The following is a 13,884-nucleotide window of genomic DNA, read 5'->3' on the forward strand; positions in this document are numbered from 1 at the left end:
GATTTGTAAAAATGCTTATTCAACAGTAAATGACTTAATAACCTGATTATTGAATTGTCAGACTGCCTTTTTTACGAGACTGTCAATATACTTTCAAGCTACGTGTTTACTTTATTGAATAAAAGAATGAATGTATGAGAGGCTGAAGGGAGACTGGCAGATGTGTTCGTTAGATTGCTCCTTCCTGCTGGTGGAGGCCACTAAGTAAGCATTGTTGCATTGTTGAAGTCTCACCTCCCGCAGTCCTTATATCTAAGTCAGTCTCCCGAAGAGCCAGAAGAGCTGCAGAAGCTCTTTATCAGAGATTTGAACTTTGAAACAACCAATGAGAGTCTGAGGAGCCGTTCTGAGCAACGGGGAATGCTCACAGACTGTGCGGTGATGTGAGATCCAGACACCAAGTGCTCCAGAGGCTGTGTCACTCATGTCACCCCTGTGGAGGAGGTGGATTCAGGCAGGAGTGGTAGCCCACATGAGGTGGGTGGAAGAGTTGTGGAACCACAGAGAGTTGTGTCAAGAGAAGATTCTCAGAGACCTGGGGACATTTAACTGTGAAAAAGATATTTGTTGGTGGTATTAAAGAAGACACTGAAAACATCACATAAGAGATTTTTTTGAAGAGTATGGAAAAATTGAAGTGAATGAAACCAATGCTGACATAGGCAGTGGCAAAAAGAGAGGCTTTGCTTTTGTAACCTTTGATGACCCTGACTTTCTAGACAAGATTGTCATTCAGAAATACCATACTGTGAATGGTCACGACTGTGGAGTAAAGAAAGCCCTATCTAAGACAGAGACAGCTAGTGCTTCGTCCAGCCAAAGAGGTTGAAGTGGTTCTGGAAACTCCGGAAGTGGTTGTGGAGGTGGCTTTGGTGGGAATGACAACTTTGGTCATGGAGGAACCTTCAGCAGTGGAGGTGGCTAGGGTGGTAGCTCTGGTGGTGGTAAATATGGTGGCAGTGGGGATGGCTATAATGGATTTGGTAATAAGGAAACAACTTTGGAGGTGGTGGAAGCTGAAATGATTTTTACAGCAATTAATCTTCAAATTTTTGACCCATGAAAGGAGGGAACTTTGGAGGCAGAAGCTCTGGCCCCTATGATGGATGCCAATACTTTGGCACACCAGGAAACCAAGTGGCTGTGGTGGCTCCAGGAGCAGCAGCAGCTATGGCAGTGGCAGAAGGGTTTCATTACTGCCAGGAAACGAAGCTCAGCAGTAGAGGAGAGCCAGAGTAGAGACAGGGAAGCTACAGATTACACCAGATTTGTGAACTCAGCCAAGCACAGTGGTGGCAGGGCCTAGCTGCTACAGCGTAGATATGTTTTAGACAATACTCACGTGATTGGACAAAAAACTCGAGGACTGTATTTGTGACTAATTATGTAACAGGTTATTTTAGTTTCTGTTCTGTGGAAAGTGTAAAGCATTCCAACAAAGGGTTTTAATGTAGATTTTCTTTTGGAACCCATGCTGTTGATGGCTAAATGTAATGGTCTGGTCAATGACACTGAATAAACATGTCTTAAAAAAAAAACAACGAATGTATGAATAAACACGTGGATGGATGGATACATAGTATATGTGGATACATAGTATATGTGGATACATAGAATATGTGGACACATAGAATGGATGGATATATGGAATATGTGGATATGGAGGGTATATATAAAAACAAAAGAAAAAATTTAAAATCATCTCAACTGGGAGAAGACATGACTATCATTACAAAATGAAGATTTTAGACTGCACTGGTCTTTGGAAATAATTCCAAATTAAAGTGTTTGCTATTACCACATATAAAGTTTAGGATCTTGATGAAAATATAGACTTCAAGCCCAACATATTTCCCAAAATACAGGCCATGACATAAAGGAAAAGTACAATAAAAGTGGAGAGCCTTGCAGTACTGTTCTCCTCATTTGTGGTCTCTGCCAGGAAAAGCCTGTGTGAGCGAGGTGAGGGGAGTGCCAGAGGGGCTGGAGCTAATTTTTTTAAATAATGGTACTGGAAGCACTTATGGCATTTATAAAAATGTTTTGTTTTTGGCCAGTTGACAAAGCTAAAGATACAAGACAGATTGGGCTATGCTACCCTACTTTGGCCAAATATCAAATGAGAGACCTAGTCTCTTATCTTTTGTATACTACAGCAAAGAATATCAATTTAGTTGAATTTGACCCTTTAGATTGAATATTAATAATGGATGCTATTAATAAAATGTTTATGATCCTTAATTTGTATCTCAATACTATGCGATGACAAACACCCCGTATACAGTCTTGCATCCTAGACTGCGTATCTGAAAGAAATCCAGTGAAGATTTGGTAAAGCACTTCTGTTTGATCTGAAACACAATGAATAATTATTAGATTTGCTTATATGTTTATATCCTTTATCTTGTTCCACCACGTATGAAAATTGCCTGCAAAGTGTGTATAATAAGGATAAAACAAAACTTTAGAGTAGAATGGAAATGGGAAAATAATAAAACGATGCAAATGCAGGCCATTTTGACACTTGCTACAGAGGATCTCAGAATGACTACGCTTGTCATAGCAGAAGAAAGTAAGTGAGTTTACATTGGATTAAAAACATTTCAAAATTAGCTTAATCTTGACTTGCACAGCTTTTCTTGATATCATGATCTATACAAAATTTCCTTATGACTTTTAAATAAGACATTATAGTTTATGCTGTCCCTAAACCTATAGAAAATATCACCGTGTGTATGTACTTATATGTATACATAAATATGCATGTATATATTCATGCATATATAGTATAAAATGTGTGGATTCATGTATATATTATACATGTTTTATATAATTTATGATATATATGTAAAATTCAATAATAGAAATTCTATTGGAGGGAGTTTTTATAACATTAATTAGTATAGATAGACACTCCAGTCTGATAACCTAACTTCTTAATCCAAGAGAATAACCTAGACTGTCTTAATAGTATTCTTACCCAAAGACTGTATCATCAGTGGGGTGCCAGTGGTGGAATTCAGGGATTTTTTTAGCCACCCCAAATTGTTGTAGATATCACACGTACCTTTTTACATTTCCCCTACTTACAAGATCACACAGCATTCTCAAAATGAATTATAACCTACAAGATTTAGGAAACCATTATATGCCATATGCTTATTGAATTGTTAAATTTTGAATTAGCGTGTTTAGTTAGGTCCTTTGATGATTTATCACTATTTAACTGCTAGTATTTAAATGATTTGCTATTGGCATAAATAATGTCAGAAATGTGGGCTCTTTTTTGTGGTATTTATAATTTTTATTTAAAATTATTGTTTTAGACAATTTACATGATTTTCCCCTAGACTCTTTCCTTATAAAGATTAGCATATGTCTGGAAATCTTAACTATCAAGGATAGTTTTTTATATTTGCTAAAATAAGTCTACAAATGAATTGCTTGTGAACTAACATTTGATGAAGGGTTTCACTTATATTTACATTTACATTGTCTCAATTAATGGAGCCCATTAAATCTAACTCTTCATGTAATAGCCAGTCTCTATATAAATCAGTGATATTATATAATTCTTTTGGATAAATTATTTTCTCCCAGGTCAGAGTTTACACTTGCCATTCTGAAGGTGCTGGTATTTTAATTCACTTCCAGTTCTGGAGACAATGTGGATACAGGGATGGAGGATGAGGACAATCACTGTCTAGTTACAAGGAAACTGTCTCAGGTGAGGTCACAGCCAATCATCAGTCCAGGCAGAACTCCGGTCACTAGGCAGGAGAAGAGGCACTTGTTCTGCTCTTAAAGAGACTTTTTTGTGATGTGTGGGTCAAAGTCCTTCGATTCGCCATAATTCATCCACATGTCTCATTCTACTTTTCAGCCTCCTAGTCAATCCCTTAAAGTTGTATGAGATCAGGTGTGGCTGATAAATCCATTTATGTTGTAATTTAGCAATCTGTAGTAGACGTTTCTGCTTTGCTTTTCAGTTTCATCAGCTCAACCCTGCATCCTTATAAGAGATAAGAGACTCTTTTAGGATAAACGTGGGAGCTTTCTTGTTTTTATAATTAATTAAGCTGAGAACTTAAAACTTTAAACTTACCTTCTTTTTTAAATTAAAAATCTCCAGTGCCATCAGAATAGTCAGCCTACTTCACATTATTTGTATTATTCAATCTCATCATAACAATCTGTCACGGCAGCCAGCTGGTCTGCCAGAGTTTGCCATCAATGTGTATTTTATTCCAGGGAATTACAAGATAATAATATATGTAATTATTTTGGCAAACATCTGTGGACTAATGGTATCTCATTTTCCAACTTTCAAAACAACCGAGTCAGATAAACAAAATTCTGTGAAAGTCAGGCCCTCGCGACCTCTCTAGTTACCAAGTACTCTCTCAGACAAAGTTCTAAGTATTTTAAACAGAGAGGAGTTGAATTCAGAAAATTTGGTAGTGAAATATCATTAGAAGTGTTTGGTTAATGAAAGTTTCAAAAAATCACTAAACCTTTGATTTAAAGACCAAATAGTTATAGTTGCAATCTGGAATTTAAGCAGCTGCTGCTACTGTCAAAGTTGCTACTTCCACAGTTCATTTCATTGATGACACTGGCAACCAGATACTTGATGAATGGACATGTCCTATGAATGGACATGTTCAGGACTTCTTTCTGGAGCTCTGGAATGATGATTCATTCCATCCGTGCCTTTCAGATCTTGCAGGAATGGATCACAAGGGCAGAAACTAAATTGTGCCCTGTACCTTAACCACACAAGAATCTGAAAAAGAAAAAACAAACAAACAAACAAAAAAACCCTCTTAACCTTTGCAACAGAGGATGGAGCGTGGGAGGGATTTGTTTTACTAAATCTTTTCAGCATCATTTGAACTAGTTGATTTTTTTTCTTTCTTAAAGAACTTCCTACTCTTGCTTTTAATGTAATGGTATCTTTCTGCTTTCTCTCCAAATACATTGCCTACAATTTTTGAAGATTCTTTTCTAGATAAAAATGAGTAAGGAAAATGGGGCAGAGGAGAGGTCTATAATCTTTGATATGATGGCAAGGAAGATCTCTGGATAGGTGTCCTTTATATGGAGACTGGAAGTCTGAGCGTGCGTTCACATGCATACAAATATGGGGTAGGTTTCAGGAAGAACACCGATCTTTTTCTTTCTTTCTCCCCTTTTCCTTTCTTTCTCTACAGTGGCAACTATGGAGACCATATGCTGAAGGTGGAAGCATCACAATATGGAATTGCTTGGAAGCTGCTTAATTTCTTAAAGAGAAGCTACACGAGAGACAGCTCCCCTATTATAAAGAACTATATATTGCTAAATAAAATAAGCCAGTTAGAGAAAGACAAGTATCATGATTTCACTCATATGTGGAATCTAATGAACAAAATAAAATAACACTTAAAATAGAGACAGACTCATAGATAGAGAACAGACTGACATCTGTCAGAGAGGAGAGGGGTTGTGGAACTGGGTGAAAAAGGTAAATGGGATTAAGCAAAAACCAAAACAAAAAACCTCTCATAGACACAAAAAACAGTATGATGATTCCCAGAGGGACATGGGGTGGGGAGAGGTAGAGGAGGGTACAGAGGGGATAAATGGTGATGGAAGGAGACTTGATTTGAGGTGGTGAGCACACACAAAAATGATGTATTATTGAATTGTACACCTCAAACCAATATAATTCTATTAACCAGTCACCTCAATAAATTCAATAAAAAGTAAGAAAAATGTAAAAAAACTATATTGACGGCATGTGAAAAAATTTTTTTACTTTAGGTTACTTAAAATGAAAGAGAGTATTTGGCTTGTTGTTTCATGAAGGTTTTGAGGCTTATCAGAAAATAATACTAGAGAGGGACAAAATAATTGGGCATAAGCAATAAAGTAATTATCATAACAGACAATGAAATTTAGGTTGGATAAGAACAAGTGATATTTGTGGATAGTTAGATAATGACAGTATCAATATATTTACAACAATGATGAGTAAAAGGAGTGTGAGGGCATCTGAATAAATGAGAAAAATATGGGATGCTGCTTTAAAGTGTATGTGAGATATCAAGGGTTGATGGGACGTTCATTTTCCTGTGATTGCAAAATCAAGTTTGTGAATGAACATAGAAGTGAATGATTGAAGAGATAATAAGGAAAAATAAAATTACCAACTATGAAAAGATCAACAAACTGAGAGGCAAAAGATTTATGGAGAACCATTTGTCAGACATTCGATTCATCCAATCACAGTATTTTAATTATTCTAGTTTTATTAATAAAGCCAGAATAGCTGAAACTTGTATTGGAACTCTCTGGACCATTTTCTCCTAACATTTTACAGGATTGCTTCTGTTGGGGCAAAGATAGGGTTTCATGTAATAACAACATGAGCGCTGGTATCAGACTGCCCAGATTCTGACCCTGCGTTAGTCACTTACTAGTTGAGTGGCACTTGGCAATTGTCTTACTCCTGAAAATACTTTTCCCCCTGATGTAAAAGGAATTTGGAAGAATAATTAAGGATAATTATTGTTGAATGTCTTAGTTATTAAATTACTGTAATTATTGTGTTTATGACTTCCAACTGTGCTCGATGACCTGACATTAAGTTCCCACTAAATTTGCTGTAGAGACATTGGAGAAGACTATATTCACTATACCATTTACTGCTACTCGCATAACTCCTTACCACACAGAAACACACACACACAAGCCAAAAAGAAAAACAGAAATAGACTGAAATGCCAAGAGAAATTCACTTCCACTGAGAAACCATTGGATTTCTCAAAATCTCCACAAATCACGTTAATGGATATTCAGTCCCTTTTAATGTTGGTGACAAGTTAAGTAGAGTCAAAATTGTAGCTTAACTTTAGTATAGGAAAGGATTCTGAGAATACCTTCTATGCACTCTGTTTCCTCTATTAATCATAATCTTTTATTTTAATTTATATCTAACATTTATTCATTTAAAATTTTTTAAAAATTTTTATTGTATACACTTTGCAAATCACCTCAATTACTTTATGTATGTGTGAGTGAATATTAGTCAATATTAGTCAATCTTAGCAATTCTGAAGCAACAAACTGTTGAAGAAAAAATGGAGGTCCAGAAAAAGAAGATTTCCACTGCTATAAAAAGATTTATTTTTACCTTTAATAATAAAAAGTTTTCCACTTTGGGACTAGCATGAAGCAGTTCTTATTTCTTAATTTGGCCCAATCTATGTTATGATTATTATTTCTTTATGTTGTGATTTCTAGAGTCTCATGAAGATTCTACAGCTCTTTTCTCAATTTCATTTTTATTGATATTTTAATGATAAAGTGAAATAAAAGAGATGAGGTACTATTTCCTATGCTAACATTGAATGAAGCAGGTAACATTTTAATAATGTCCTATTTTCATCCCTGAAAGTAGATCTTAGTACACTCTTGGTACATATAGTGGCTGAGACACTATGTTAATTAGAATAACTGTGAACATCTTTGAGAAATTGCCCAGAGTTTAAATATTTCTAATTTTTCACACAAGCAAGTGATTTCACCTTTGACCTGCAGTTTGATTTTCTAAGCATAGGGTGTTCTGTATGTTAATACAAGTGTGTTTAAGTCCATTGAATTTCACTTAATCTCCTACTTATACTGATACTTGGAAGCCTGAGGATACATCTCTGAATTTTAACCCTACATACATTTCAAGAAAGGCAAAAACACAAGAATCAAATGAAAGTGCAGTTGCTATCAGTCCTGACAAGAGCTCTTTGAAGATGAGACCATGACAAACCAAATAGGGTCTCATAGACCCCTGTTCTCTGCTAGACAGATTTATAGTTAATTTTAGGAGATATTTGTGATATACCTATCTGTGGAAAATGATAAGTTCCTAAGAGACAGAAGAAATGAAAACAAAATAGTCCAGGCCACAAGGAGTAACTCTTGAGTATATAGTATTGCCCAAGTTCAGAGGGAAAACAAATGTTTTCCTTACAATGTGTACTTGATGAAGTAACTTTTTACAAATTTCTAAGTAATAGAAAGCTATAAGTATTTAACACTTGGCATTGAGGTCAATTGAAGAAATAAGAGTTCTGGGCTTACGAAGTCTATCTCAAGTTGAAATTCTTTTTTTTTTAAAGATTTTATTTATTTATTTTTAGACAGAGGGGAAGGGAGGGAGAAAGAGAGGGAGAAAAACATTGATGTGTGGTTGTCTCTCATACCCCAGGCATGTGCGATGACTGGGAATTGACCCACGACCCTTTGGTTTTGCAGGCTGGTCCTCAATCCACTGATCCGCACCAGCCAGGGCTCAAGTTGAAATTCTTAACTCATTGTCTGATTTTTGAGTTTTCTAAAATTTGCCCTTATTTTATATGATTTAATCTGATTTTCCACTATACTTATACACATCTTCTGTTTCATTCCTTTAATTTATTCATATCCTTTTTTTACTTAAAAATATGTTGATGTCAAAGAAAAATGAAATAAATGTTGAGGTATTCCATGTTCATAGATAAAAAGACTCAATATCATCAAGATGTCAGTTTTGGTCTGACATCTTGGTCTATAGATTCATAACCATTCACATCAAAATCCCAGCAAGTACATTTTTAGATATTGGCAAACTGGTTTTAAAGTTTATATGGAAAGGTAGAGGACTGAGATGGGCAACTCAGTGGTTAGAGAGAATGAAGTTGGAGGACTGACAATATTCAACTTTAAGACATACTATCTAGGTACAGTAATCAAGGTGGTCTGGTATTAACAAAAGACTACACACACATAGATCACTGAAATAGAATAGAGAGTTTATAAATAGACCACAGAATAAAAAAATAAATACAGTTAACTGGCCTTTGACAAAGGAGGAAAAGCAATACAATAGAGAAAAAAAATCTTTTCAAGAAAAGGTGGAATATTTGTCCATCCACATGCCAAAAAAAAAAAAAAAAAGACAACCTTTCTAGACATGGATTTTATGTCTTTCACAAAAATTAACTCAAAATGATTCACAAACCCGAATGTAAAATGTAAAACTATAAAACTTTTAGAGGATAACAGAGTGGAAAGCCTAGATGACCTTGAGTTTGGTAATGGTACAATACCCAAGGCAAGGTATATAAAAGTAGAATTGACAAGCAGAACTTCATTAAAATTTAAAATAATTTTTTGCTTTTTAGAAGACATTGTCAAGAGAATGAAAAGACTCTATTAATGACTGGGAGAAATGTTTACAAAAGTCATAGCTCATGAAAGAGTATTAACCAAATATACAAAGAACTCTTAAAACTCCAAAAAAATTATCAACTTGGATTAAAAGTTAGGCAAAGACTTTAACAGAAATCTCACCTAGGAAAGTGTATATGTTGGGAGTCAGGAGGAGGGCTTAACTCAGTGGAATTCCATTTATTTGAATTGGAGAAAGGAAGATTGTATGTTTCTAGGAATTTATCAATTTTGTCGAGGTTGTCCAGTTTGTTGGCATAGAGTTCTTCATAATATTTCTTACAATCCTTTGTATTTTTTTGATGTCCATTATTATTTCTCCTCTTTTATTTCTGATTTTATGTATTTGAAGCCCCCTTTTTTTCTTTTTCCTCAATGAGTCTGGTTAAAGGCTTGTTAATCTTCTTAATCTTTTCAAAGAACCAGCTATTGGATTCACTGATTTTTTATATTGTTTTATTAGATTCTATTTTTTATTTCTGCTCTGATCTTTATTATTTCTTTTTCCTTCTACTCACTTTGGGCTTTGTTGTTCTTTTTAAAGGTCCTTTAAGTGTAAAGTTAGATTGCTTATTTGAGCTTTTTCTTTTTCCTTCTTTTTTTTTTTGAGATATGCATATAATGCTATGAATTTCCCTTTTATTGCTTTCTCTGTGTCCCACAGATTTTGGACTGTTGTGTCCTTATTTTCATTTTTTTCAAGGTATCTTTTGATTTCTTCCTGGATTTCATTGTTGATGTATTCACTGTTTAATAAAATGTTATTGAGCTGCCATGTTTTGTGTGTTTTTCAGTGTTTTCCTTGTGATTGATTTCTAGTTTCATAGCATGGAGGTCAGAGAAGATGCTTGATAAAATTTCAATCTTCTTAAATTTATTGAGACTTGTTTTGTGTCCTAACATGTGGCCTATCCTGGAAAATGTTCCATGTGCACTTGAAAAGTGTGTATATTCTGCTGCTTTGGGGTGAAATGCTCTAAAGACATCAATTAAATCCATTTGATCTAGTGTGTCATTTAAGGCTGCTGTCTCCTTGTTTATTTTCTGTCAGGAAGATCTATCCATTGAAATCAAAGGGTTATTAAAATCTCATACTATAGATGTATTTCTGTCAATCTCTTCCTTTATGTCCATCAAGATGTGCTTTACATATTTAGGTGCTCCGATGCTTGGGTGTGTAAATGTTTACTAGGGTTATATCCTGTTGTTGGATTGTTCTTTAATCATTATATAGTGTCCTGTGTCTCTTACTATAGCCTTGGTTTTAAAGTCTATTTTTTCAGATATAAGTATTGCTACCCCAGCTTTTTTCCCCTTTCCATTTGCATGAAATATTGTTTTCCATTCCTTTACTTTTAATATGTGTGTCTCTTGTGATCTGGTGTGGGTCTCTTGGAGGCAGCATATATATGGGTATTGCTTTCTTATATATTTGGCTACCCTCTGTCTTTTAGTTGGAGCATTTAAGCCATTTACATTTAGGGTGATTATGGATAGATACATACGTAGTATCATTTTATTGTTAGACTATTTTCCTGCTTTTTTCTCTTTTTCTTCTTCTTAAAGCAAGCCCTTTAACATTTATTGCAGTACTTGTATGGTGTTAACAAACTCCTTTAGCTTTTTCTTGTCCAGGAAGCTTCTTGTTTATCCTTTGATTTTAAATGACAGCCTTGCTAGGTAAACTAGCGTTGGTGGCAGGTCCTTGCTTTTCATTACCTTGAGTATTTCATGCCAATCCCTTCTGGCCTGAGATGTTTCTGTTGAGAAATCAGATGACGGTCTAATTGATGCTCCCTTGTATGTAATCACCTGCATTTCTCTTGAAGCATTTAGTATTCTCTCCTTGTCTTTAAGCCTTGCCATTTTAATTATGATGTGTCTTGTGTCAGCTTCTTTGGACTCTCTGATCTTTTTGGACTTGTTTGTCTTTTTCCTTTACCAGATTAGGGAAGTTTTTGGACATTATTTCTTTAAGGAGGTTCTTGATTCCTTGCTTGCTCCCTTCTCCTTCTGGTATTCCCATGATGTGGATGTTGTTATGCTTTATTGTTATCCAAAATGTTTCTTAAGCTCTCCTCATTTTTCAAATTCTTTTTTCATTTTGCAGCTCTGCCTGTGTTTTTTTTTTCTGCTTTGTCTTCTAATTCATTGATTCAATCCTGTGCTTCATATAACCTACTATTTATCCTGTCCAGTGTACTATTTATTTCAGATATTGCATTCTGTATTTCTGACTAGTCCTTTTTAATGAATAATCAGAGAATCTGAATAGACAGATCACACATAGTGAAATTGAAGCAATAATCAAAAACCTCCCAACAACAACAACAAAAGCCCTGGTCTGGATGTCTTCACAGGTGAATTTTACCAAACATTCCAAGAAAAACTAACACCTCTCCTTCTCAAACTATTTCAAAAAATTTAAGAGGAGAGAAGGCTTCCAAACTTATTTACAAAGCCAGCATTATCATAATTCCAGAACCAGATAACAACACTACAAAGAAAGAAAATTATAGGCCAATATCCATAATTAATTTAGATGATAAAATCCTCAACACAATATTAACAAACCAGATGCAGGAATGCATCAAAAAGATCATACACCATGACTAATGTAAGCTTGATCCAACATTTACAAATCAATAAATGTGATTTGCTACATAAACAAATGAAGGATAACACCACATAGTCATATCAAATGATGCAGAAAATGCATTTGATAAAATCAAGCACCCATGTATGATAAAAACTCTCAACAAAGTGGGATTAGAGGGAACATACTTATAATAAAGGCCATATATGAGAAACCCAAGGTATCACACTCAATGGGAAGAAAACTACACATTTCCCTTAAATTTGGGAACAAGACAGGGATATCCACTTTTACTTCTCTTATTCAACATAGTACTGGAAGTCATAGCCATAGCAATCAGACAAGAAGAAGAAATAAAACACATCCAGATTGGAATGGTAGAAGTAAAGCCATCATTACTTGCAGATGACATGATACTATACATACAGAACCCTGAAGATTCCACCAAGAACTACTAGAACTGATAAATGAATTCAGCAAAGTAGCAGAATACAAAATTAACATCCAGAAACCAGATGTGTTTTTACATGCCAATAACAAAATAATAGAAAGGGAAATTAAGAAAAAAATCCCATTCACAATTGCTTCAAAAAGAATAAAATACCTTGGAATAAACCTAACCAAGGGTAAAAGACCTGTACTTGGAAAATTATAAGACACTGAAGAAAAAAATCGAAGAAGATACAAATAAGCAGAAGCACATACTGTGTTCATGTGTAGGAAGAATTAACATAATTAAAATGGCCATACTACCCAAAGCAATCTATATATTCAACTCAATTCCTATCACAATTCCAATGAAATATTTCATAACACTAGAACAAATATTTCAAAAATGTATATGGAACCACAAAAGGCCCCACATAGAAGCAGCAATCCTGAAAAAGAAGAACAAAATTGGAAGAATCATACTACCTAATATCAAACTATACTGTAAGGCCATTGTAATCAAAACAGCATGGTACTCTGTATAAAAACAGATACATAGATCAGTGAAACAGAATAGAGAGCCAAGAAATAAAATCACACATTTATTAATACTCGACAGAGGAAGCAAGCACATACAATAGGCTAAAGATAGTTTATTCAATGAATGGTGCTGAGAAAATTGGACAGATACAAGTAGAAAAATGAAGCTGGACCACCTGCTTACACCATACAAAATAATCAATTTGAAATGGATTAAAAACTTAAATGTTAGACTCACAACCATAAAAACCTTAGGAAAAAACATAGGCAGCAAAATCTTGGGCATCGCTTGCAGCAATATTTTATTAGATATATCTCCCCAGGCAAGGGAAACTAAAGAAAAAAGTTCACAGATAGGACTACATGAAACTAAAAACTTATTGCACAGCAAAGAAAAACATCAACAAAATAAAGAGAAAACCCATGGAATGGGAGAACATATTTGCTGGTACATCTGAGAAGGGGTTAATGCCCAAAATTTATAAATAAATTACAAAACTCAACAGCAAAAAACAAACAACTCAATTAAAAATGGGCAAAAGACCTACATATACATTTCTCCAAAGGGGATATACACATGACCAATAGGCATATGAAAAGATGCTTAATGTAATTAATTATCAAAGAAATGCATATTAAAACCACAATGAGCTGTCACCTCACACTGTCAGAATGGCCATCATCAACAAAAGAACAAACAATAAGTGCTGGTAAGGATAAGGAGAAAGAAAAAATCCTTTTGCACTTCTAGTGGGAATGCAGATTGGTGTAACTACTGTGGAAAGTAGTGTAGAGATATCTCAAAAAATTAAAAATGGATCTGCATTTTGACCTAATGATCCCACTTCAGGGAATATATCTGAAGGAACCTAAAACACTAATTTGAAAAGAACATAAGTCCCTCTTTGTTCATTGCAGTGTTATTTACAATCACCAAGATATGGAAGCAGCCCAAGTGTCCATCAGTAGAGGAGTGGATAAAACAACTATGGGACATTTGCACAATGGAATACTACTCAGCCATGCAAGAGAAGAAAATTTTACCCTTGCGACAGTGTGTGTGGATC

General features: G+C 34.7%; 1 pseudogene; it reads left to right on the forward strand.

Moving 5' to 3' along the window:
• The first annotated feature begins 252 nt into the window (after positions 1-252).
• On the forward strand, positions 253-1,223 carry LOC112320437 (heterogeneous nuclear ribonucleoprotein A1-like; annotated as a pseudogene).
• The last annotated feature ends 12,661 nt before the right edge of the window (positions 1,224-13,884 follow it).

Source organism: Desmodus rotundus, chromosome 2, assembly GCF_022682495.2.
Source record: "Desmodus rotundus isolate HL8 chromosome 2, HLdesRot8A.1, whole genome shotgun sequence".
NCBI lineage: Eukaryota > Metazoa > Chordata > Mammalia > Chiroptera > Phyllostomidae > Desmodus > Desmodus rotundus.